Source organism: Talpa occidentalis, unplaced genomic scaffold, assembly GCF_014898055.3.
Source record: "Talpa occidentalis isolate TD23 unplaced genomic scaffold, MPIMG_talOcc4v2.1 talOcc4.7, whole genome shotgun sequence".
Taxonomy (NCBI): domain Eukaryota; kingdom Metazoa; phylum Chordata; class Mammalia; order Eulipotyphla; family Talpidae; genus Talpa; species Talpa occidentalis.
The window spans coordinates 101,944,451-101,970,168 of NW_023605083.1; the positions used below are offsets into that span (position 1 = coordinate 101,944,451).

The 25,718-nt window shown below is 39.1% G+C and overlaps 2 protein-coding genes across 4 annotated transcripts in view; one reads left to right on the top strand and one right to left on the bottom strand.

Annotated features, from left to right (window-relative positions):
- Positions 1 to 8,838, bottom strand: part of ECM2 (extracellular matrix protein 2) — a 42,428-nt gene extending 33,590 nt beyond the window's left edge. Inside the window, exons 1-2 of one of the 3 annotated variants that reach the window (XM_037492204.2) lie at positions 8,743 to 8,838; positions 8,515 to 8,564 (exon numbers count right to left, since the gene is read on the bottom strand). The gene's annotated coding sequence lies outside the window, so the exon portion shown is untranslated. Of the gene's footprint in view, positions 1 to 8,514; positions 8,704 to 8,742 lie in introns of those variants that run through there. The other 2 variants (XM_037492205.2, XM_037492206.2) reach the window with 2 other exon arrangements.
- Positions 1 to 25,718, top strand: part of CENPP (centromere protein P) — a 174,510-nt gene that overhangs the window by 128,119 nt on the left and 20,673 nt on the right. The window lies entirely within an intron of this gene.

Consider the following 25,718-nt stretch of genomic DNA (forward strand, 5'->3'; position numbering starts at 1 on the left):
GATAAAAACTATACCACAAAGGATAAACAACACATTAGACATTGCAAAAAATAATTAGTGGTCTTGAAAACATAGTCATAGAAATTATCCAAAATGAAATACACACACAGAACTAATGAAAAATATGAACAGATTCCGGACTGTGGAACAACATCCAGAGGACCAATGTGTGTCTAATTCTGTGTCCCAAAGGACTGGAGAGGTATAAAAATATTTGAAGAAATACAGACCATTTTCCAAATTTGATGAAAACTATAACCTCACATAACTCAATGAGCCCCAACATAAGAAAAATAAAGAAAAATATGCCAAATATTTAGCAAATTGTTTTACCACCATTGATAAAGAAAATTTTAAAAGCTACCAGAGAAAAAGACACAAACTTCAGAATAAAAGCAGATTTTTCATCAGAAACAATGCAAGCCAGAAGACATGAGAGGAAAGAACACCATTCTAGAATTCCATACCCTGTGTTAATGTCTTCAGAAACATGGGCAAATGAAGAGTTTTTCAGACACAGAAAAGCTGAAGGAATTAATCAGCAGCAGAACTGTACTATAAGGTAGAAGAAAAAAGGAAGATGGAATTATAGATCTATACAAAAGATAAAGGCGATAGGAAATAGCAAATATACGTATATATCAATATTCTTTATTGGAATATTGGAAAACTAATTTTTCCAGCAAACACACAAAAAACCTGCATATGGATGTTTAGAGCAGTTTTGTTCATAATCGCCGACACTCAGAAGCAACCAAGATGTCCTTCATTAGGTGAATGGATAAACTGTGACACAGCTAGACAATGGCATGCTATTTAGCCCTAAAAAGAATTTAGCTTTCAAGCCATGAGAAGACATAGAGGAACCTTAACTGCATATTACTAAGTGAAGGAAGTCAGTCTGGAAAATGCTACACACTTAGTGGTTCCAAATAATGGCATTCTGGAAAAGGCAAAATTAAAACATCAAAATTGGTGGGTTAGAGGCTAGCATGATGGCAACAGAATAGATCCCTGGCTTGCCTCCTCTGCATGCTCACAATCAGATTGCAGCAGAACAAAGTCAATAATCCCTGAAAAAAATCAGGGGCACATCAGGAGCAATGGTTTGGTGGAAAGGGGAAGGAAAACTTTAATGAACTGTGTTTGCTGTGTGATACCTGGGTAGTATAACCCATGAAAATGTGGGACTTCTGCTGTGCAAAATCCCTTACAGTTGTTGTCTTGGGCACATGCTAACATTGGGGGATTTGGGGACCTAGCATTGCACTGAATGATGAGATGCACAAAGTTGGCATCTAGGACAGAAGATGCATATTGGAGAACTGTAGATCAGGGGTGCACAGCGATGATTATTAGCTGAAGCCTAAAGCTCCAGGTGTAGAACAGCTGGAGTCTGAAGCTGGAGCCTGAAGTGGCAGGGAGAACCAGGTTGGGTCACCTCATTTCCTCATAGAAGAGGCTTCTACTTACTGCCAAAAACTGAGATACTCAAAATACCTGCCACCCTCTTTCTCCCACCTAGGCTAAAACCAAGGCAGTAAAGGAACACTTTCATTAACCAGAGTTTAAGCACATGTTAACAACAGGAGCAAACACCCCAGGATTAGGCTCTGTGCTGGAAAAGAAAACAACTCCCAATTTACAATCCTGTATCAACTATACATACCAACCATTGCATCTAGTACTCAAACATAGTCTAAACTTAGAGGCTGACACAACACTATATAAGACTCTTAGAGGAACTAGCCTAGAGAAGAGGAATCACTGTGCATCCCCACTGTTCAGAATAGGTGGATGGCTATTTGGAATGAGACATCTAAAATCATGCAATGAATAAAATCCACAACCTCAGCTGGCCTGAGCTACTTAGCTGTGTTGTGCAATCTACAGACCTTCTCTGGCAGAGGTGAAGTCATGTCCTAGAGGACTTCTGGGACGAGGCCGTGTTGTTGATATTAGCTTAGATCATGGGTCAGGAAACTAGAGACCAGATGCCGAATTTGGTCTGCTGCTTGTTTTTGTACAGCCTAAAGCTAAAAATGTTTTTATATTTTTAAAAGTTCCAAAATGTACAGGAAAAATACTAATTCATAAGAGATTAAACTTTGTGACATTAACATTTCAATATGTGTATATCAAGTTTAATTGGGTTGACAATGCTCATTTCTTTGTACTCTTTATGGCTACTTCTGCAGAGTATAACTACAATGACAGAGTTGGTGATGTGATGAAAACTACAACATGGTCTTCAATGTCTAAAATAATCAGAAGTGAAAGTTTGCCAACCCACTAATTTATAGCAGCGCTTCTCAAGTGACATTTGGCAATGTCTGGACCCCTTCTAGCAATCACCTTTGGGAGGGGGCTCCAGGCTTCCTGTGTCGTGCCCACTGTCCTAAACAGTGCCCACCGAAGCCCCTCCACAAAGAATTCAGCCCAAAATATCAGCAGTGCCAAGATTGAGAAACACTGGTTTAGAATAAAAGAGTTAATGGGCCTCCCCAGTGGCGATCTGCTCCCTGGCCACCGGAAGAGGGTCCCACATGCCACGCAGACCTCTCCTGCCGCCCGCTGCTCCCCTCAGCAGTGTACTTCCATCCTTCTGCCTGTTCTGCTCCCCGCTCTGGCTCTGGTGAATTCTCTCACCCTCCCACACTTCTGACTGTACCCAGCACGTGCATAAATAAATAAATAAATCTTTTAAAAAAAAAATATTTACTGAAGGATTTCAATAAGGACAGTCACATGTTGTTTATAGGCAAGAGCTAATGAGTTGTCACTGAATAGGTTCCTTCAGTGGTTAGTTATAAACGAAGCATTGTTTCCATATGGTAATCTCTTTCCTAAGACATTCTCCTCATTCCAAGATGCTCTTTTCTTTTGATCTGTTTCCAGACTTACTCTCTTCCATTTTGAATACTTGAGTTCTGAAGGAGCAAGTACACACCTTGTCCACATTGTGCCTGTGGCCACAGGAACCAGTGTTCCTGCCATCAACATGCACATTCCTTGATTTCTGGTCCTGCTTTTCAGATTGTTGTGTTTTTCCTGTGCTCATGTGATGCTGTTGTTGTTTCCTAGCAATCGTCCTCATTTATAATGGTCTCCTGCTTACAGATTCTGTCTATATCTGATACAACTCAGATTTTAAAGGAATCTTTGAAGTCATTTACTTTTCAAATAATGGGGAATTTTTTTTCTCTCCTCACATTCCCTGTTCCAAGAGCCTGATAGGACGTTCTTGCTTAGACTGAGTTATAATTTATTGTCGTGTGATACTCTTTAAGAGACCTAAAGATAAAATCTGTGTTCATACAGTTTTCTGTCCTGAGTTCTTTATCTCTTTCATCAATCCTTTTAAAATTTTCAGTTTATTAAAAAACACATTTTTTTAAACTCAAAATGATATATGAGAGTATAAGGCAGAAAAGACAGTTTGTCCTAACCATAATTCATAGTTTAGTACAAGAGTAGTCACATTTTCTTCAAGGTCTAGAGAATGAATATCTTCGGCTTTGCTGCCCAGTGATCTCTGTTGAAACTACTCAACTTTGCAGTTGTAGCTCCTAAATAGCCATATACCAGAAGTAAAAGGATGGATATGTCTGTTCTTATAGTGTTTTATTTAAAAAATAATGTTTAGGGGCCTCCCCTGGTGGCGCAGCGGTTGAACGCTGGGTTGCAAGGCTGCCCACAGCCTTTGCAGCGCCAGTTCGATCCCCAGCCACTGGTGAGGGTCCTACAAAAAAAAAAAAAAAAAAGAATAATAAACCACCTTTTGGGCCTCCCCGGTGGCGCAGCAGTTGAGCGCTGGGTTGCGAAGCTGCCCGAAGCCTCTGCGGCGCTGGTTCGATCCCCGGCTGCTCCCCGGCCACCGGAGGAGGGTCCCATATGGCACTCCCCTCAGCAGTGTGCTTTGGTCCTGCCTGCTTTGCTCTCTGCTCTGGCTCTGGTGAATTCTCTCACCCTCCAGCGCTTCTGATTGTACCCAGTGCTTATATAAATAAATAAATAAATCTTTTTTTTAAAAAAAAAGTTTAGGATCTCCCTGGTAGCACAAGGGGTTAAGTCTCAGAACTATGAAGCAAAATCTGCAGCCAATGCAGCGTGAATTCGATCCCTGGACAGGGAGCTAACCCACATGACACAGTAGACCTCTCCTGTCTTGCCTGCTGCCCTCCTCAGCAGTGTATATCAGTCAATCTACCTGTTCTGTTCCTCACTCTGTCTCTGGTGAATCCTTTCACACCTTCTGCCCACCTCAGGCCTACACCCCACCTCTTGTATGCAGAAATAAACAAAATAAATCTTTAAAAAATAAATAAAAAATCATGTGTGGTTTGTGGGTTATAATTTTGCAATGCCTAGTTTGATATATCTTTCATAAGCCCTTCTAAACGTATGTGAGCATTTATATTTAAATATAAATGAAGTGTTCAGTATATATTATGCTGTATTTATAAAAACAGCCTGTTGTTATTTTTTCCACTCTGTAATAAATTGTGGACACATGGGCATATACACCAATGTATATAAATTAATCTGGTCTGTATACTGTTTTCACTTCATAAATTACTTAACAAGCAATTTGGTGGTGGATATTTGTAAAATATTTTACTACTATTAACACTACTAGTCATATCTTCTGAAGTATTTTTATGTTCTTAATTTTTAAATTACAAGTAATACAGTAATAGAATATGGGTTTTGAATTACATTATTCATTAGCTGGATACAGTTTAATATTTTTACGCCCTTAAGTCATGTTTGTTAATATATTTTGAGGCCATGTTACAAGTATATACACATGTAGAATTGTTATATCTTTCTGCTTCTTCCTCTGTCTTTGGTAGAGCTTTTTGTCATAAGTTAATCATTGCCTAAAAATGAGTTGCTTTCTTTTGATTAATGTCTGCTTGTATATTTTTGCATCATTTTACTATCAACCTTTCTACAGTCCTATGTTTTTAATATACTTTTTTCAGTAGAATATCATGTTTATTAATGTAGTACTCGTCTGAGATGCAATGTTTATCTGAAAATGTTTTTATTTCATCTTCGTTCTGAAAGGATGTATTTACTAGGTATGACATTCGTTGTTGATGTGTTCTTTTTCTGCATTTTGAAGATAGCATTTTTCAGTGTTTTGTTTCTGTTGAGTAGACATCTGTCAATCTAATTATGTTTCTGTCAAAAGGTAACTTCTTTCCGGTCTACTTTTAAAATGTTCTCTTTGGCTTTGGTTTTCAGCTTTTAATACTTTTGTACATAGATATGATTCTCTTATTTCTATCTTGTTTGGGATTCATGGCACTTCTTGAATCTATGGCCTGATGTTTTTCAAATTTGGAAACATCTTATCTACTTCTCTATTCCAAACATCTTATCTATTCCAAAGATGTTTGGAAACATCTTTCCTACTTCTCATGCTTTCATTTTAGAACTACAGTTACACATATGATAGCCTTCTCGTTATGTCTTTAGTGTGTCTCTCCCTTTTGTGTTTTTCATCCTTCTATCACTCCATAATGCATCCTGGTTATTCTTCTAACCCATCTTCCAACTCACTTAATGATCTCTTCAGCTATGATTTATCTGCTCTTTAATCTATCCATTGACTTCCTTGTTCTTGGTGCTGAGTTTTTGAGTTTTCAGTTGGTTCTTTATATTGGTCATGTTTGTTAGTATATTTTGCTTTATATTGTTTCTGATTGTCTATTAAATTTTCGATCTTGTCTTACTTTTTGAGCATATTAATTAAATTTGTTTTAAAATCTGAAGTCTCCAGTTTCCAGACTCTATTTGGAGAATATTTATTTTAGAGAATAGTCTCTAAATAGAAAAGCTATTTCTATTGCCTGTTATTTCTTCATAATTTTAGCCATGTTGTTCTGTTTCTTCATATGCCTGATAGCTTTTGATTGAGTGCCAGACATTGTATATGAAAATACTGGAAGCTAAGATGATGTATTTTTTTAATCCCAAAAGGGTTTACATCTGCTTGAGGCATGAGGTTAAGAGGATTGCCAGTCATAGTTTGAGTGAATTGAAGTTGTGCTTTACAGTATCAATTTTGTAATTATACTTTGGGTCCTAAACCAGAGCTTGATGATGCCACTTTTCCCTGATAACTCTGCTGTTTGTTTGATACTGCTCTTAATTTTTCTTTCTCACTTGCCTCATGAATCTATTTTAAATCTGTTTCAGGCCTCTCACCACTTCTCTGGAATCCACAGAAGCCTCCAAAAGAAAAGCTGTTCAAACCTCTTTGGATTTCAGTCTTAACTCAGACATTCATAATGTTTTTTTTTCCCTTCCTTTTCTAATTATTTTCAGCAAGTTCATTGGTCTGAATTGTCTAATCTGCCATTATCAGAAGCAGAAATTCCCTCAGATTAATTTTATTTCCTTCTGTAATATAGCTTCTTTTTCTAAAGGACTGTTGTTGGTTATAAAAATTTTGAATTCCCATACACAGAAAATATATTGTTTATTTGGAAATAGAATTGTGGTTAAAAATCGTTTTCCTCTAGTATGTTTCAACTATTGTTCCATTAGTTTCTTTTATCTAGATGTTTGACTTGAATCTGATTCTCATCCCTTTGTTAAGAAATCTTTTTTTTTCCTTTATAGTGTTCTTTTCAGATTTTCCACTCATCTTTAATAATCAAAAGTTTTTCTATAATGTGATGGGTAGTATTCTTTTTAAGTTATCCTTCTTGAGATCTTTTGATCTAAATTGCTTCTTTCTTTTCCACACAAGTTCTCTTTCTTGGTTCTCTCTCAGCTCTATTCAGATTACACTCTTCCTCTTTAGACACTTTCCTATATTTTCTCCATCTTGCAATTTCTGTCTCATCAAGAGCTTTCTTCTTGTTTCCTAGTGCAGTTGTTTGTAATATATCTTCTGTTATTTCTAGGGATTTGGTGAGAGAAGAGAGTATAGTTTGCTTTCTTGAATCTCACTTGTTCTTTTTATAACTTCATCCACCAGAATTGTCCTCTATAGTCAGGTTGTGCCAGGCTCTTTTCTGACTTGACCCTTAGCTCAACAAAGAGCAGTCACTAAGGGGTCTTCATGTCAGCTAACCTCATCATGTAAATTTCTGGTAAATAGATTTGTACATTAATTGCTACTGTCATTTTAAAACCTTTACTGAAGATCATTGAAGTAAAACTATATTAGAACAACTTTTTGTAATCCACTTTAATTTTAGAGAAACATGCAAGGATGTGTCAATCATTTAGCTGACTGGCAGCTGAAATCATGAGAGTAAGTACAGAGTGCCAGCTAATATGTTAGAAAGAATTAGCAATAGTAGCAAGGGAAAGTTATGAAAAGTTAGACTGTGAGAAAGGGAGCATAATTTGCTGAGTGGCAGGGATAGTGGGCTCTGTTAGAGAACACAAATTTTACACATTGCTTACAACATGTACATTGACATTTCCTTGCTTTGATGATAGTATGTGATGGTAGCCTCTCCATCCTATGATGGTGAGAGCTATGAGGAGACAAACGCTAGACCTGAGGCCTCAAGATAAACTCCCAGAAGAACCTCAGGAATCCTGCTATCCCAGCCCTGTAGGCACTCATTTGACAGCACTGCCTGTGCTCACCCCTCTCCCAGGATCTCATCCTGTCCTATCTTTCAGTCTTCCTTCCCCCTCCCCCAAATTAGCTTATTTTCACTTTTATAGAAACATACATAGATATGTTCAAAAATAAGTTTACAGAACTAACTTATTTTTAATGCAATCACTATCTAAATAGTCTCACTGAAATGTTTAAATAATGTTTATGAAATGGCCTCTAATATCAATTTAAAATTGATGCTTAGGCCTCTGTTAGTTTCAGTGATCTATAGAATGTGCATTACATGTAGTATTTGCTTTAATAACAACTTTGCACTGAACAAATTTGTTTCTAGGGCAAATTTGTTTCTAATCACAGTATTATTTTGATAAAGTGAATTTCTCTTTCTAGCATTTATTGTGTTTAGCTCAACATTAAATATCATCTTTAAATCTTAATTAACTTACTTTTTTTCCATTTAAAGTTTTTTCATAATTTGTCTTAAGTAAGCTTTAAAATTATTAAATTTAGAATTTTTAACTTCTACACGAAGCCACAAAATGTCTGTTATCCCATTTAACTTTACTTAGCAGTTTAAAATGAAAAACATTTTAATTTAATCCTTTTATGTTCTTTTAGGACTTAAAAATGAGGAAAAATGAAATTTTCAAACCAGTTTACACATCTAATGAGCATGTAATTCTATTTAAGCGTACAAATATATGTTTAAATCCTAGGTCCATAAGTTTGATATACTAGGGAAATCTTCATCCTGAAAAAAAAACAAGTAAACAGAATAATGCACACTTTAAACTTTTAAAATCTATTAATAAGAGCTAATTTCCTCAAGTGTTAAAAATATTTGCAACATAAAATACCCAAGTATTAAAACCATTCCACATGCTTTAGTAGAAACTTAAAATTTAAAACTTTTTTACCTGGAAATCTAAACTAAGTAGGATTTGCTTGGTGTCATTTAAGTCTCCAGCTGAAAATGAAACAAAACCAGAGCTTTCTTTAAAACAAAGAAAGAACAGAAGAGAATGCTGAAAATGTTAACTGACTTCTTAGTAAAATCTAAAAAACTGCTTCCCTTGGGGATAAATGCCTTTCAGTTCCTTTTTTGCTGAAAATCAGCCAAGAGAGTAACGAGGGAAAATGCTTACCAAGGGAAATATTTTTGCTAAATCCCAGGGAAAGTGGAAAGCTGCAGCAGGGAAAAAGCATTAGTCTGTAGACTGAGAAGGCAGAGTTAAAAACACAAAAATGGAAGTTGATTAAGAAATCTGTGGTTTTCAGACTGTTTGCCAAAAAAAATTTTAATGTTCCTACTTCCTGCATGTTATCACTTGAGCTTTGTTGGACCAGAGATGACAAGCTAGTGGACTGGGGTGCCTAATATTAGGCTCGTTGTTTAACTTAGTCTCACACACAACAAAACAGAAAGCTGTTCCATGTCAGTGTCACAGGAAATTATGTAACTTCTAACTTAGAACAATAACATGACAACTCAAGGGACTTGTGGGGGCCTCTGCTTACCGTCTGACTGGCAAATCAGCTGTCTGCTTTGGCTTCAGTTTCTTCATGTGCAGGTGCGCTGTTCAGAGATAGGTCAGGATTCAGCCCACCCTCCTGCTTATGGGGACTTTGGGTCAGTGTTCACTCCTCTTACTGAAGTGACTCAGGTACAGTTGGGTTCACAGCACCCACCTTTTTCCAGTTTTTCTACTACAAATGCAATGAATAACATCTTTGAAGTTCCTAACTCAGTGCCTCTCATAGGCTATATGATTATATAACACCTGTTTATAAATGCTTATAAATGTTCTACCTCAGGGGTCCAAATTATTTGACAGAGCTGTTTTTGTTTTCCCGAAATCCTAAAATGACCTGGACAGATCAAATCAAGATGATGGACCAAGCACATGGGCCACCCAGATACCTAAAAATAACAAAAGCTATATTTGTTTTTCAAAGTGTAACACTGTACTGCAAACTAATTTGTGTTAGAGACAAGAAATTTTGAGAAATTCCTTTAGGACTGAAGGCACGTAGGCTCCGACTGACAGGAGATACCACAACCCAAAACATGTGTGGGAGAGGATAACTCTGTGGGTGTTCCAGGGTTATAAATTACAGCCCCTGGGAATGGTAAGGTTCCTTGGGAAACTGTACTGGAGAGTAATTGAGCAGATAGCGCCAATTCTCCTGATGTGTCCATGACCTGTTCTGGGCAGTAGGCATTTGCCCTGTTTTGAACCCATGTTCTCATTCACTTGGCCTTACAGGGCTGGTGAACAGGGTGGACCCATAATCAGAATCCAAGCTAGCTACCAGTCCAACTGGAAGCACAAAGTTTGGCCATGGCTATCCACAGCTAACAATTTAAGTTCAATGTTTTAATCTTGTCCATCCTGTACATGAGAGAAATCCAGGATTACTGGAAGTTTCTATCATCCCAAAATACATATTCACAATGAGAAGCTTTGAGGATTAAATCCACAGTAAAATGCTACTGTGCACCTACTATAACAGAAAAAATTCAAAACATTGACAACACCAAATGCTGGCAAGAATGGAGCAACAGAAATGCTAATTCTTAGCTGATGGGAATACAAAATGGTACAGACATTGTGAAAGACAGTTTGGCAGTCTTACTAACTAAACATCCTACAAACTAAACTCTTATCCTACAATCCAGCAATCATGCTCCTTGTTATTTACTCAAATGTTTTAAAAAATTAAATCCACGCAAAAGCGTGCACATAGATATTTATATCAGCTTAATCCATAATTGCCAAAAATTGGAAGTAGTCAAGATGCCCTTTAGCAGATGAAAGAATAAACAAACTGTGGTCCATTGAGTTGATGAAATATTATTGAGCACCAAAAAGAAATGAGCTCTCAAGCTATAAAAAGACAGGAAGGTGGGCCTCCCCGGTGGCGCAGCGGTTGAGCGCTGGGTTGCGAAGCCTCTGCGGCCTCTGCGGCGCTGGTTCGATCCCCGGCTGCTCCCCAGCCACTGCAGGAGGGTCCCACGTGGCGCGCAGACCTCTCCTGCCACCCGCTGCTCCCCTCAGCAGTGTACTTCGGTCCTTCTGCCTGCTCTGCTCCCCGCTCTGGCTCTGGTGAATTCTCTCACCCTCCTGCGCTTCTGACTGTACCCAGTGCATGTATAAACAAACAAACAAATAAATAAATAAATAAAAATTCATGTCTCTTTAAAAAAAAAAAAAAGACAGGAAGGAACATTAAATACTTATCACCAAATAAAAGAAACTAATCTGAAAAGTCTCTGGTTCGGAATCCAACTGCAGCATTTCAGGCAACACTGTAAAGACAGGAGAAAAGTTAATGTTTAGGGGAAGAGGAATTGGAGAGATGAATAGGCAAAGAGAGGATTTTCAGGGCAGTGAAAATACTCTGTATGATAATGGTAGGTATATGTCATTATACATTTATCAAACCTATAGGATGTACAACATCAAGCATCAACTCTAATGTAGACTGTGGACTTTGGGTGATGAAGTGTACCAGTTGTAACAAATGTACCATTTGGTGGGAGCTGCTGATAGCTGTTGGGTGATGTGCATATGTGGAAGCAAAAACTACATGGGAAATCTCTTCCTTCCCCTCAATTTTACTGTGAATCTGAAACTGCTCTTTTAAAAAAAAAAGTCATTAAAGAAATGTGTCCTGATATATAATACATACATTGTTTGAGGGGAGAGAGGAAATGTTGGTGGCATGATGTTGAACTCACTGTATGGAGCAAACAAAAGGTCTTACTTTCTTTGAAGGCAGCTTTACAATAGCTACACTCTGTCCCATCATTTCACTTCTAGGAATCCATGTTCATAGAAACATATCTTTCTGTGTAAAGTGCGCCTGTGGGAAAGTACTTTGAAGCATGTAATCATGAAAGAAGGAGAGAACCCAACTGTGTATTGATAGGGAGCAGGGGCTGTCATAAAGCATGCAAAATTGTCCACAATATATAGCAAGGAGAAAAAAGAAATTTCAAACAGTACATGGCTATTATTTTACCTCCATTAATGTTAAACTTTAGCACCTTACTATAGAACAAATTGGTAGAAACAGGCCACAAGTTTTTCATATTTGTCATCTCTGGGTGACTGAATTAAGGGGAACTTCCTATAATTCCTTATTCTTTTTTTTTTTAAGATTTATTTTTTTTATATTCCCCATACCATTGCACCCCCCCTTATTTTGACATAATTCCTTATTCTTATAATGTTTTTAGCTTTTTACAACCAGATCAGAAAAAATTTTTAACTTTTAAGGAGAATGTTAAACAATTATAAAAAGAAGTAACTTGAAGTAGTAGCACAGGGAAGTAGCAGTGGTGGGCATGCCAGGACAGACAAAACTACAAAAAAACAGACTAGAGTTTCTGAGGTCTCTGCCCTAAAATTTTGTGGTTAATGGACTGTTACATGAGTCCTTCTGCAGAAACTATGTAACCACAGTAGTACATGGAAAATGCTGGTATTGGAGTTCTCCTCCCCCTTATTATTGCATTCCCAACTATGGCCTGAACTTGGCTCTGACAGCCACCCTCAGAATTTGGTGCTGGTCACCTAAAAGTATGAGTTGGTCCTTCAGCATCCTGGGCACAGGGACAGTCAGGGTGAGTTCCAAGCCCAGAAATTATGTTTAAGGAATGTCTTCTTTTCAGTATCTTCATCTCTCTGGAGCAGAGAGGCAACTAGTTTTTCTTTTAAGATGTAGTTGTTTTCCATAAGACAACATAAAAGAGAGTAATGCCCAGTAAAGCTAAAATTTGAAAGTTTTAAGTAGGGCCACTCTTAGAAATAGAGTAGGGCCACTCATGTTTCAGGCTTCTCTTTGTCTTGTCCTTATTCCATAGTCAGTGCTTTTTCATCACATTCCCAGTGAGTGTGCACTTGCTGCATTTACTTTTATTGAACTTGCCCACCGAAGGGAATATTCACATCGAGTCGAGCGCTGGTGTGCTCGCGTGACACAGTAGAGTCAGCCCTAACCCTGTTGGTGGGCATTTGGAATAGCTCCCTTCCCTCTCAAATAGAATGTGCTTTTGGGGTTTCTATATTGCTTTCCAAAAATTTTCTAGTAATATATACTCCCATCAGAAATATATAAGACACCCATTTCCTTGCCACTTTATTTTTTAAATGATTTTCATATGTTTAATAAGTACTACATACAAGTGGCATAAATTTTTCAGATACATAGTTTGAAACTTTCAGTTTTCTATGTCCGGTACTGGCAGTTTGGGTGATTCCACCAATCTTTTCATTAGAGACAACTGGAAAAGTTCTGTCACTATATAAAAATGTTTTTAAATCATCAATGAAGTTTCAAAAAAAAAGGGAAAAAAAGTCCATGAAGAATCACTGGGCTTAGATCTAAGAAAACTATGCCTTTTGCCTGAGGATTGTTTGCCAGAAATATGAAAGAGCAAAAATATCAATGAAACAGAAAACAAATATACAGCAGACAAAAATCAACAAAACTGATAAAATCAGTAGCAAGACTGATGCAGGGGGAAGGGAGAGGAAGCGTGGATAGATGAGGACTAGGAAAACTGCTGTCACTGCATATTTTAAAAACATTTAAAGGAAAATTAGAGGATGTTATGAATAACTTATGCTAGCTAGTTTAGATGATATGGACAATTCCTAGAAAAATGTCACTTAATAAAACTGTCAGAAGAAAAGACAAAAAACCTAAGTTGTCTATAACTTAAGGGAACTGAATTTATCATTTCAAATCTTTCTACAAAGAATACCACAAGCATGTATTATGCATCAACAAATTCTGCCAGTTTTCAAGACCAGCATAGTCATACCATAACCTGATAAGGACCTTACAAGAAAGGTAAATTACAAATCAGTCTCACTTCTAGACATAGATTCAAAGAAACTAAAATATTAACAAGCCAAATCTAACAAGATATAAATAGGATAATATGTCATGACTTCATTGGGTTTATTTAGGAAGTAACTGGTTGATTTAAGGGTAAAATCCAAATATTATATATTTAAAGAAGGAAAAGAAAAAGCTTGTACCATACTAGATAAAGAAGTCCTTAGTTTCTAAGTTTCTTAAAAAAAAAAACCACACAACCCCAAAACAATGTATTTCCATTCCTAACTATATACACAAGAGAAATAGAAATGTTTATCCACATAAAAATTTGTACATGCACTTTGAACTTCTTAGCTGCACTATTCATAACAGTCAAAATATGAAAGCAGCCCAAATGTCCATCAGCTGATGAATGATTAAAAATCATCCTTACAAAGGAATATCATTCAGCAATTAGAATGAAACACTGACACTAATATGAATGAACCCCAAAAACACAATCCTTGGTGCAGGAAGTCAGTCACAAAGGCTATGTATTATATGATTCCATTTGTCAAAATGTCCAGAGCAGGCAATTCATAGAGACTGGAAGCAGCTAAGTGGTCTCCAAGGGGAGGAAAGTGGGAGTTGGGGATAGAAGAATAACGAGTGACCACACATGGGTACAGGGTTTCTTTATGGGCTGATCAAAATATTTCACTGAATTATAGCCTTTGAAAGGGCAAATTTTATGGCATGTAAGTTTATATTACTTAAAAAATAACATTGAAATATTGAAATTTTTCCCTTCTGGGAACAAGACAAGCAGGTCCACTGAAAGCTCTGGTCAGTCTAGTAAAGCAAGACATAGAAAGGAAAAAGTTCTTATTAGTCCCAGATGATATGGTTATATACTATAGTAAGTCTGAAATAAACTTCAGATTAATTATTAAAATCATCCATTGTGTTTCCTTGATACATAATTAATATATAAAAATTGATTGTTTCTCTCTATAGTTAGAGAATGAAATCAAGGAAAAGATGCACTTTTAATATTAAGTATATTAGAAAATATACAAAGTGTTTAGGAATAAATCTAACCAAAGATGAGCAGATACTCTAGAGAAAATGTTGAGAGAAATTAAAGTCTAAATCAGGGAATAGAACATTCAGAATCGCAAAGATACCATTTCTAACAAACTGATGCAAGTCGATGCAATTTCAGTCAAACTAACAGATTGCCTGTTTATTTGTGGGACTTTGGCTTGTTGGTGGGTTTTGCTTTTTTTTTTTTCAGAACTTGACAAATTCTAAAATGTATGTGGAAATACATAGAATAAAGGATATCTTAGATATTCTTAAAGAACAACAAGGCTGGAGGACTTTCTATCCAAAATGTCAAGTCTTATTACAAAAACCTACAGAAATTAGGAAAGGTGGATAATGGCACAAGGGTGAAAGGCCAGTGGAACAGAAAGGAGCAAAAAATTCCTTCACCTTTGGTGCTCCATTTAGGAGGTCTCGCTGGGTGTGGGGATGCCTCCCCTCAGCTATTTTGCTCAGGGAGACTAAGGAAAGAGGACAAATGTGACATCAGATGTGAAAACAGGCCCTGAGCTGGACCTGTTCTTTTATATTTAAGACACTGAAACCAGAACAATGGATAGGGCTGCAGAGAGGCTGATTTGGGGCTTCACCTTAAAACAAACAAAACTTGGGCCTCCCCGGTGGCGCAGCGGTTGAGCACTGGGTTGTGAAGCTGCACACGCCGGTTCGATCCCCGGCTGCTCCCCGGCCACCGGAGGAGGGTCCCACATGGCGCGCAGACCTCTCCTGCCGCCCGCTGCTCCCCTCAGCAGTGTGCTTCGGTCTTTCTGCCTACTCTGCTCCCCGCTCTGGCTCTGGTGAATTCTCTCACCCTCCCACGCTTCTGGCTGTACCCAGTGCTTGTATAAATAAATAAATAAATAAATAAATAAATAAATAAATCTTAAAAACAAAAACAAAAACAAAACTTTCTCGTAACTAGAAGTCCAGCAGGGCTGCTCAACAAGGTCCAGTTCTCACAATTGGAAGGATGACATTCCCTTGGGAAAGGAGACCAGAGGAGGAACAGCACTGAATCATGTCCAGAGATCACCTCATGCCCAGGTCTAAGTATGGGACTAGGATTAGAGAAGCAAGAAGTATCATGAGCAAATATCATAGTTTCTAAGGAAGGAAATATTCTGGATGGGGAAATGTATAGAAATATAGTAGGATGTGGTGCTCTCATTGTGATGCAGCCAGTCCCCCAAAATGATGTCCTGTGATGACATATGTTTCTAAATGTGCTTTTCTCCTGAGGGAAGTTCTGTTCAGTACAAGTACAACACAAATTTAGGAAACTATTCTGATAATCTGGTTTAGAGGGAGATAAAATGTGTCGCAGGCAAACATGTGAGGAGCAGATAGGTTCTCAGAGTGTGACAGAGAGTATCTCCATGACTGGTCCCTGCCACAGAGGGCACAGATCTACATAAAGGGTGAGGGACACACAATTTGCTTATCTGGTTTAGGTATGAATTCATACTTTCCAGGTGGCATCCTTTTGGACTCATGACCTAAACCCCAGTGAATCAGGAGCAAGGCAGTTGGCAAAATTTTAATTTGTTCTTTTTAGCTTATAATATGTTCAGACTTCTGTCAGCCGGAGTCCTATTTCCCTGGTCCCATTTGCCTTCAAACTTCCTATTATTCCTTCTTCCCATTCTCCACTGCATTTACGGGAAATGCCTCCAGGTGTGCACCCCCCATTTGCCATCCTGTCAGCCTCCTTTTTTGTTTTTTTGGTTTTTTTTTTTATTGATTACTTCTTTCTTGGAAGTCAGTCTGCTCTTCTGTGGCTCCACTTACTTTCTCATTATCTTTTATGGCACCCCTCCTCTTATAAATGCATGTTCCCCAGTCCTCCCTCAGCCCACTGCAAGCCTGGCTTGGCTGCCCCTCCCTCTTGTTCATTCATCAAGCTGACAGGAATGGTCACCTCAGTAACCACATAACTTCCACATGTGCCTTGAGCTGCCTGGCCTGGCAGTCCCTCCCTCTTGTTCATTCATCAAGCCGACAGGAATGGTTACCTCCAGTAACCACATAACTTCTACATGTGCCATGAGCTGCCTGGCCTGGCTGTCCCTCACTCTTGTTCATTCATCAAGCCGACAGGAATGGTCACCTCCAGTACCCACATAACTTTCACATGTGCCAATGAGCTGCAGGTCTATTTTAGGTTCTAAACTGTTTCCTGAATTTTATGCTCAAGGTGCCAGCTTGTATCTGGCCAGCCTGGCCTGGCTTACTACACACCACCTTAGCACATCCTGAACAGCATGTACTTCTACCCACAAACTTGTTATTCCTCCTGTATTCCTTATTCTAGATACTTATTCCTTATTATATTCCTTAATATTAATACCTAGAAATGCAAGATTTACCCAACACCAGTCTTATTGGTTGGAGGGACTTTTATAAATTAATTTCACCTCTGCTTACTAAAGCTGTGTAAGTTTAGGCTTTGATGGGGCTGTGAGCCTCTATTGTGTCCCTATAGTTTGGGCACTGTCCTGCTGATCGAAACCCTGTTTTAACACTTGTATTGTTCAGATAAGAGTTCAAAAGAGTTTAAGTTACAGGAGAAATTTTTTACAAACAAAACTGTATTTTGTATTTATAGTTTAGCTTCCATTCTTAAAAGCTACAGCAAGTCATCTTTTTTTGTCATAAAAGTGTGCATTCAAAGCCAAAACATAATTCACATTATTCACATTTAAATATTTTTGTAGAGTTTTGAAATAACCTAAGAATAGATCTCTTCAATATGTTTGTTGCAAGAATCAGATTCCTTCACATTCTGTCACTCATGACAGGTGACAAGAGATAACTGAAGATACTACACTTAGTGTCTCCACTGTACGCCAGGTGCCTGCTTTTCTCTCGGCACAGTGCATGCGTGATCTCAGTAACTCCTTCACCCCAGGGATGTGCAGCATTGTCCTCAATTTGCCTGGGAGGAAAACAGAAGCCTCATGAGACTAAGTGAGGACACTGAAACTTCACAGAATTAAATAATTTGTCCAATTTGCTGAGACAAGAACTGATAGTGCCTCCAAGTTGATCTGGTTTCATTGTTCCAGCAATCACACTGGAGTCACTGTTCACTGGCTTCTGCAGCGCTCCTTCCCTAGAAGACACTGAAGGACATTGAAGCTGTTTTCTCTGCCCACATCAGGAGAACTGACTCTTCGCCATTATGGCTCCACACCCCACAAAGCCTAGGGTTCAGATGCATTCATATGAAAAACAGATTGCCTAAGTGCTTGGAGAGCAGACCAGCGACAATGCTCCAAGAGAGTCCTGGCTGGAATTCAGCGAGGCCTCCTGCCTCCCGGGGAGTGGGTGAGTCACGCCCTCTGTAGGGTCAGTTCTGGTCTCTACAGGAAGACATCATCTCCTCAGGTGTTTCTCTCACATTCTGAATGTGGCCTTCTTGCTTTAGGACAGTGGCCATGGCCTCCAGAACTGGTCTTGCCTGTAATTTCCCTTCTGCACACCCTGAAACCCAGGCCTCGCTGAGGTTTGGGAAAAGACTGCACATATGGTAGTTTTCACATTTGCTGGGATTAGGGATTCTTTTCCACTGATACACTGTCTGAAGGAGATGGCAATAAACCAGAGCAACCACGATATTTACAAAGGTATTTAGTGAAAAAAGACTTTGGCAACCTGTATAACCCATCACTCATGGAGGATAAGTGAAGTGCTCTTGAGGTTTAATAAATCAAAACATAGTGTGTTTGTCCATAGCCTCATTTTTTCCCCATTACTGGGGGATGATATCATCTTTTTCATTCCCATTAGAATCTTTTAGCATCCAGGAGTAGGAAAAACTAATGTTAACTTGTTTATTATGCTATTTCCATTCTTAAAGAGAAATTTAATTTTAGTTGCTAGATATGTGAATGTGGTTTTCAAGCTGTTCTGAAGGATTTATGGAATTTTTATAAGAACAATATTCTGGAAATTATTGGCTTTTCTGGTATATGTAAGTTCTTTTCTCATTTTTCCCAAATAAAATTCTGATCTTAAAAAGAACAAAACTAAAACCCCCTCCAGATTATGGAAGAATAGAATATAGAAATTTATACAAAGTGTAAGGAAGAAAACTAAAGTCATCCACAATCACACTATAGTTGAGATAAATAACAGTAAGCGTGTCTCATTTCTCTGCCAAGAAGAATGTGGATGTTGCCACTTACAGTCACAAATGTGGCCACAACAGGGAAAATTAACAGTAAAAGCAAATAAGTATTATTCTTTTTAAAACACAAGTCTGCACTTTCTGATAACCTACTTTTACTCTCTTCTTTAATACTTAACTTATGTTGGCTTTTCCAAGAACCTCATGGTCCTCCCTCAGCACACTGGCAATATACCTCCCTGATCTCACCTGCTTTATATTATAAATAGTGATTTCTGTTTCCCCCAAGAAGTGTGTAAACTCCTTGAGGTGATTGTCATTCAATCAGTTTTTATAGAGCAGGTCTTGAGGTCATTGTGTAATCTGTAACAAAAAGAACGGATGGTATAGCTCTTACAGCCTATTAGAGACAGTGCTCTCGGTGCTCTCAGACTAAGGGATCAGAGGAACAGCTGTGGCAGTGTCAATGTAGTGTCTTTGTGGGTGGGGATGTATGCAGGGTCTCCATGGAGACTGTGGGGGTATTGTAACAGGTTTAGCAACTTTCAGCACAGACAATGCTCCTTCCTTCCAACACTGTATGTTTGTGTTTCCCCTCCCAATCCTTTCTCTACCCCTCTCCACCCTCCTCCTCCCCTAATCTCTAATTGTTAGAAAGCCCCAGAACTCAGGTCTGAAACATCATCACTATAATTTTTCTCGGTGAGTTTGATTATCTCTATGTACCATCTCCATGCTGGTAATTTCCAGCTGCTTTCTTGACATGTCCATTTGAATGTTTAGGAGTTATCTCAAATCCAGTAGATCCAATTATTAATTAAATATGATTGTAATCATATTGAAGCTGAAGTTCGAAAGTTAAATAAAAGTTTGGCTACAGAGGGACTAAGGCAATGGAGAATGTTCTAGGCAGAGAGGGTGGTGTGGGAGGAAGGCCTGCGATGAGATTGGCACCTTGTAGGAAGTAAGGCTGATGTTACCACTGGGTTTGGAAATGATGTTGAAAGTCCAGGACTTTAACCCAAGGTTACAAGAACATCACCAGCTCTACACTTTGGAAAGAAGACTGTTGTGTGGCAGGTGAAGTAAGCAGAAGGCAGAGCACCTTGCAGTAATTCAAGAGAGGGAGATTTCTTTTCAAAGATACAGGGTAATTTAAGAGACTGTTAGGAGGTAAAATCAACAAGACTCAAGATTTAGCTGGATGTAAAGAAAGAAGAAGAATCAAATATATGAAGCCCAGATTTCTTCATGAGCAGCTGCATGATAGGAGAGCTGTTTCCTGAAATGAACAAATGGAGAAAGATCAAGTAACCAGATCAAAAGAGAAACCTTATCTAAACATTCAGTATCCCTCGGCATGTGGGTGGATGACACTGAGGCCACAGTTTAATGGAATCATAGCTGTAAAGTATAACTAGGCCTTTCGGCAAGGTTTATAAGAATTACAAAGACTAAACGAAGAGAATTTCAAAAGTCTAAAATAAGCCCTTTCACACATTGTAGATAGTAAAGTAAATTGCTATATTATTTAGTTCATTTCATCAGCCTTTACTAAATATTGAGCCATTCTGCTTTCAAGAGTCTAACAAAAGTTTTTTTTAATTTTAATTTTATTTTTATATTCCCCATACAATTGCAACCCCCTTATTTTGACCCCAATCCCTCCCTTCCCTACCCCCCACCCCCCATAGAGTGTCTCTGGTTCATAGTTGTTTGTTGATTTTGATTTTTACTTTCTTATAGTTATTCTTTTTCTTGGTCCCTTATTTAAGTTTTCTAGATTCCTGCTATGAGTGAGACCATCCGGAATTTTTCTTTTTCTTTCTGACTTATTTCGCTGAGCATGATCCCTTCCAGCGCCATCCATGTTGCTGCAAATTGCATGTGTTTATCTTTTTTGAATGCTGAGTAATATTCCATGGTATATATGTACCACATCTTCTTGATCCAGTCATCTATTTTTGGGCATTTGGGTTGTTTCCAAAGCTTAGGTATTGTAAACAGTGCTGCTATAAACATAGGGGTGCAGGTGCTCTTTGTAATTGATGTTTCTGTGTCCTTTGGGTAAATACCTAGGAGTGGAATTGCTGGATCATATGGAAGCTCTATGTTTAGTAGGTCAAAAAATCTCCACACAGGGCCTCCCCGGTGGCGCAGCGGTTGAGCGCTGGGTTGCGAAGCTGCCCGCAGCGTCTGCGGCGCCGGTTCGATCCCCCGGCTGCTCCCCGGCCACCAGAGGAGGGTCCCACATGGCACGCAGACCTCTCCTGCCGCCCGCTGCTCCCCTCAGCAGTGTACTTCGGTCCTTCTGCCTGCTCTGCTCCCCGCTCTGGCTCTGGTGAATTCTCTCACCCTCCCGTGCTTCTGACTGTACCCAGTGCATGTATAAACAAAAACAAACAAACAAACAAACAAATAAATAAATAAATAAGCATGCCTCTATTAAAAAAAAATAATAATTAAAAAAAAATCTCCACACAGCTCTCCATAGTATACAAAAATATCATGCAAGGATATTTGTTGAGGTGTATAAAACTGGAAAAAAAATAAGAATAACCTAAATGTGTAACAAGTAGTTATATTTATTAATATGAGACTTATCTTAGAGACTTTAAATGGCAAAAGCAATCATAAGTGATATGTATGGCAGGTATATTTGACTGAGCATTTGTTATATCCCAGGCAATGTAAAGAACTCAAAAAAAAAAAAAATAGCAACAAGAAAAGGACAGGCACCCAGTAGAAAAATGGGCAAGCAGTTTGGACAGACTATTCACAAAAGTCAAAATTCAGATGGCCTCTTAACACTTTTAAGTATTCAGCTCCACTAGTAAAATAAGGGAAGAGCTATTTTGAATCACACGAGATATCATTGCACACCCACCAGAATGACTAATAATAAACAGACAGTAGCAGCTCTCAGATCCTATAAACATAGGTATTCTCATGCTCCACTGCTGGCAGTGTAAATTGATACAAACACTTGATGCCATCTGTAAAAACTGGAAGACATGCACCCCTAGTTATATATATAAAAGAAATGTGTACTTGTCTATAAAGAAACATGCACAAGGATGTCATGGCACCATTATTTGTAATAGCCCCAAACTTGAAATCTTCCAAATGTTCATTAATGGAAGAATGGAAGAATAATAAATTGTGATGTATTTATGTCCTAAAAAATAGAATTGAAAAGAACAAGTGACATAAGGTTACACACAACATTGTGGATGAATTGATAAGCAAAATGCTGGGCAGTACAGTAGAAGCCAGACAAAAAGCAATATATGTTTCATGATTCTATATATGTGAACTTTGAAAATGAAATAAAATGTAGTGTTTAGGATTGCACACTTAAATAGAAAAAGTACAAAGAAAAACAAGGAAGTTCCTGTAGAGGAAAATGAGGGTGCATGGTGGGGATGAAAAGATCAGCAGTTTTGAGGGCTTGGCCAGATTCTATTCTGCAACCATCACATTTTATATATCTTTCTTTATTCTGTAAGATATACACTATGTTCTGTGCATTCTTAAAAACTCAGTTGAAGCAACTTCCCATAATATGATCTGCATTCTATTGCACTTTTCTTCAGAGACCATAATTGGGCCAGCTTGGGTCTTGTATCTACTACCCCTGTGATCTCTGGGGTCAAGGTCTAGTGTGAGCTGGGTGGTGTGGAGGAGTTAAACACATTTCAACCTAAGGACTCCACATGACTATCCCATGGAGAGCTTTTTGTAACTAGAGAGTGGGTAATACGTTCCGCAGGGCTTCCTCCCATCACCACATTCTACCATTCTACCCTCATTTCCTTAAGAGAGGGCCCTTGTTGGTGGAGTGCTCTGCTGTGCTGCCTGCTGAGAGTCTGCCCACCAGACTGTCGGTATCTATTCATTGATTTATTTCCTTTTTGCTTGATTCATTTACAGAAATATTTGTAAGTGATTATAGAAATTTATGCTGTTTTTAATTCTATTTCATGAGAATTATCTTTTAACTACATACAAGGTTCAAAAGCTATAGTCCCTTTATTCCATCCTGGGCATTTTTTCTGAATATATACTTAAATTACCAAGAGGGCTTTTCTCCCTTTTTGGAGGGTAATTTAAAACCATTAATTATAACATACAAAGAGCGAAGTTCTCGGTGAAGAAGGATTGTTTTGCTTTTAAACTGACTAATTTCTAGCAGGCATCAGTGAAACAAACAATATTTCTACTCTGAAATCATCAGCAGGACAGCAGGAGGGGCCCTGCCTTCATCTGCTTGTGACAAATGGTATGCCATTTGGTGTCTGTAATTCAGAACAGCACTAGAAAGTTTTAAATGTTTTATGCTAAAAATGTCTTATTTACACATCTTTGGAGGGGAAGACTAGCAGGGAAGACTAGAGGGCAACACTTCGCAGAAACAAATTATACAACTTGATGAGTCTCCTTAGTTCCGTGTTTTGAAGCATTGCAAGCCCCATGCAAGCACCATGAATCAGACCTTCTGGATTGGTCTCACTTCCTCAGAGACCAGACCTTACACTTTGCTGCCACCCCCAGGCCCAGCCCCAGCCTGGCCCATTTCATGACTCCATCATGGACAAGGGTTCTTTCCGAAACAGCCCTGGCGGGGACTCCTAGTATTTGCCTCCTTTTTCCAGTTACTTTTCACTTCTCCAGATCAGATTATGTCTTGCCTATATATGTGTTCTGCATACTCTTGGCACAGAGTAGGTATTGCACATTTTATTCCTTTGTTTGTTTCTGTTTTTTCTAACCAACTAGTCACATCATTTATTCAAAAGGCACTATGTGCCAGGAATTGCAGTCATTGCTTCTGTCTTGGGCCAACTGTCATAAAATTCTAGAGATTTTATATTGAAGCACCTATATAGAAATTTCCCTATTTTTACCTTCTTGTTTAAAATTTTGTTTCTCATCTTCCCAAGTACCTACTTTGTCTCCCTGTTATATGTGCTGTGGAGCAAGTGAGATGTTCTTGGTTACCAGGTGGTTTATTGTACAGCTGCTTCAGTATTTAGTTGCAGGAACAAATATGTGCGCCTCTCTTTAATCACAGATGGTCCCAACATCCCACCACTATGGGGGTGCAGTCATTTCTGAAGAGATGGGGCCTGAGTTGCATCACGAGCACTGGTACAGGGGCTGAAAGGAATGCTGCTCACAAGAGCCCGGTAAGGTCAGGGGGACATCTCAGAAGCAAAAGCCAAAAAGCAGCTTGGGGACACCTCAGGAGCACCTTGGATACCACATTTTAGAAATGTAGCCTTTATTCTAGGCTTTACAGAATCACTTTAAATTTTTGAGATGAATGGTGACATGAACGTATTTGTGGGTTAGGAGGATAATTTTGGACATGTGTGAATGATATTTAGAGAATCAAGAAATTAGGGATGATATGTAATAGAGTTTAACCCTATTTTTGATACTTGACAGCTGATAGCTTTTAAACCTCACCCTTCTTATTCCCTCCACCCACATCAGCAAACTGATAAGAAAGCCCGTGTGCTCCCTACTTGGTACGGTTCAAACTACACAGGTTCCAGCCCCACGCCCAACCACAGTGAAATCCAGAGCCATTCACCCCCCTTTCTTCCTCCAGATGCCTCTGATGTGAGTAACAAACCTCAGTACACCCTACTGTGAGGGGCAGCACCACCAGGTTTGGGTGGGGTGTCCCATGCTTTGTAGGGCACCTGCTGGGACATGGTGGTAGAGGGTGGGCCTCTGTCACGGGTACCCCATGCCTTCCCTTCCTCCTCCCCTCTTCCTCCTTCTCTTAACAGCACCCTTCACATGCGGAACTTCTCATAGGTAGCACCCTGATTAATACAGCACAGTGGAGTACTCTGCAGCGAATCCGTATCTTCATAGGAAAAAAATCTGCAGTACACATTGTCTAGTGGATAAAAACAAAACAATAAGAGAATAGTATAGGGCCTCCCCAGTGGCGCAGCGGTTGAGCGCTGGGTTGCGAAGCTGCCCGCGGCCTCTGCGGCACCAGTTCGATCCCTGGCTGCTCCCCGGCCACCAGAGGAGGGTCCCACTTGGCGCGCAGACCTCTCCTGCCGCCCGCTGCTCCCCTCAGCAGTGTACTTCGGTCCTTCTGCCTGCTCTGCTCCCCGCTCTGGCTCTGGTGAATTCTCTCACCCTCCTGCGCTTCTGACTGTACCCAGTGCATGTATAGACAAACAAACAAACAAATAAATAAATAAAACATGCCTCTATAAAGAAGGAAAAAAAAAAGAATAGTATAATTTTATTCATTCAGAATCTTTATACATGCAAGAACTGGGGTATAGGCCAGACGTGTTGGAGGGTGAGAGGATTCACCAGAGACAAAACGAGGAACAGAACAGGCAGATTGACTAAAATATACTGCTGAGGGAAGCAGCGGGCGAGTCAGGAGCGGTCTGCTGCACCATGTGGGCAGCTCTCTGGCCGGGGATGGAACTTGTGCTGCAGTGGCTGCCGTCAGTTTTATAGGTTGCGTCCCAACCCTTTGTGCCAGCAGGGAGGCCCAATTAAGGTATAATTTTCATACAGTAATTTTGACAGAAATTTACTGTCATGTAACCACCACCACAGTCAAGATATAAAACCATCCCAGCATCCAAGCAAATCCCTGGGCGCCTCTGAAGTCAACCCTTCCCCCTACCTCCAGCCCTTGTAACCACTCCTCTCTTTTCTGGCCCTAAAACTTCCCCACCTCTGGACTCTTATACTGTGAGACATTTAGTCTCACTCTTTCATGCCTTGAAAGCACTGGCACCACCCACGCTGGATATGAATCAGTCTCTGGGTCCCTAGTATGGAGGACTCAGCAGCAGAAATATTTGAGTGGTTTCTAGATGTTGGTGATTTAATAATGCTGCTGCTATAATGTGTTAGTATTTTTGTGTGAATATAGTTTTTTTTTATATAAAGATTTATTTACTTATGCATACAAGAGCTGGGTATAGGCTAGAGGTACAGGGGGGTTAGAGGATTTACCAGAGACAGAGTGGGGAGCAGAACAGGCAGATCTACTCAAATACA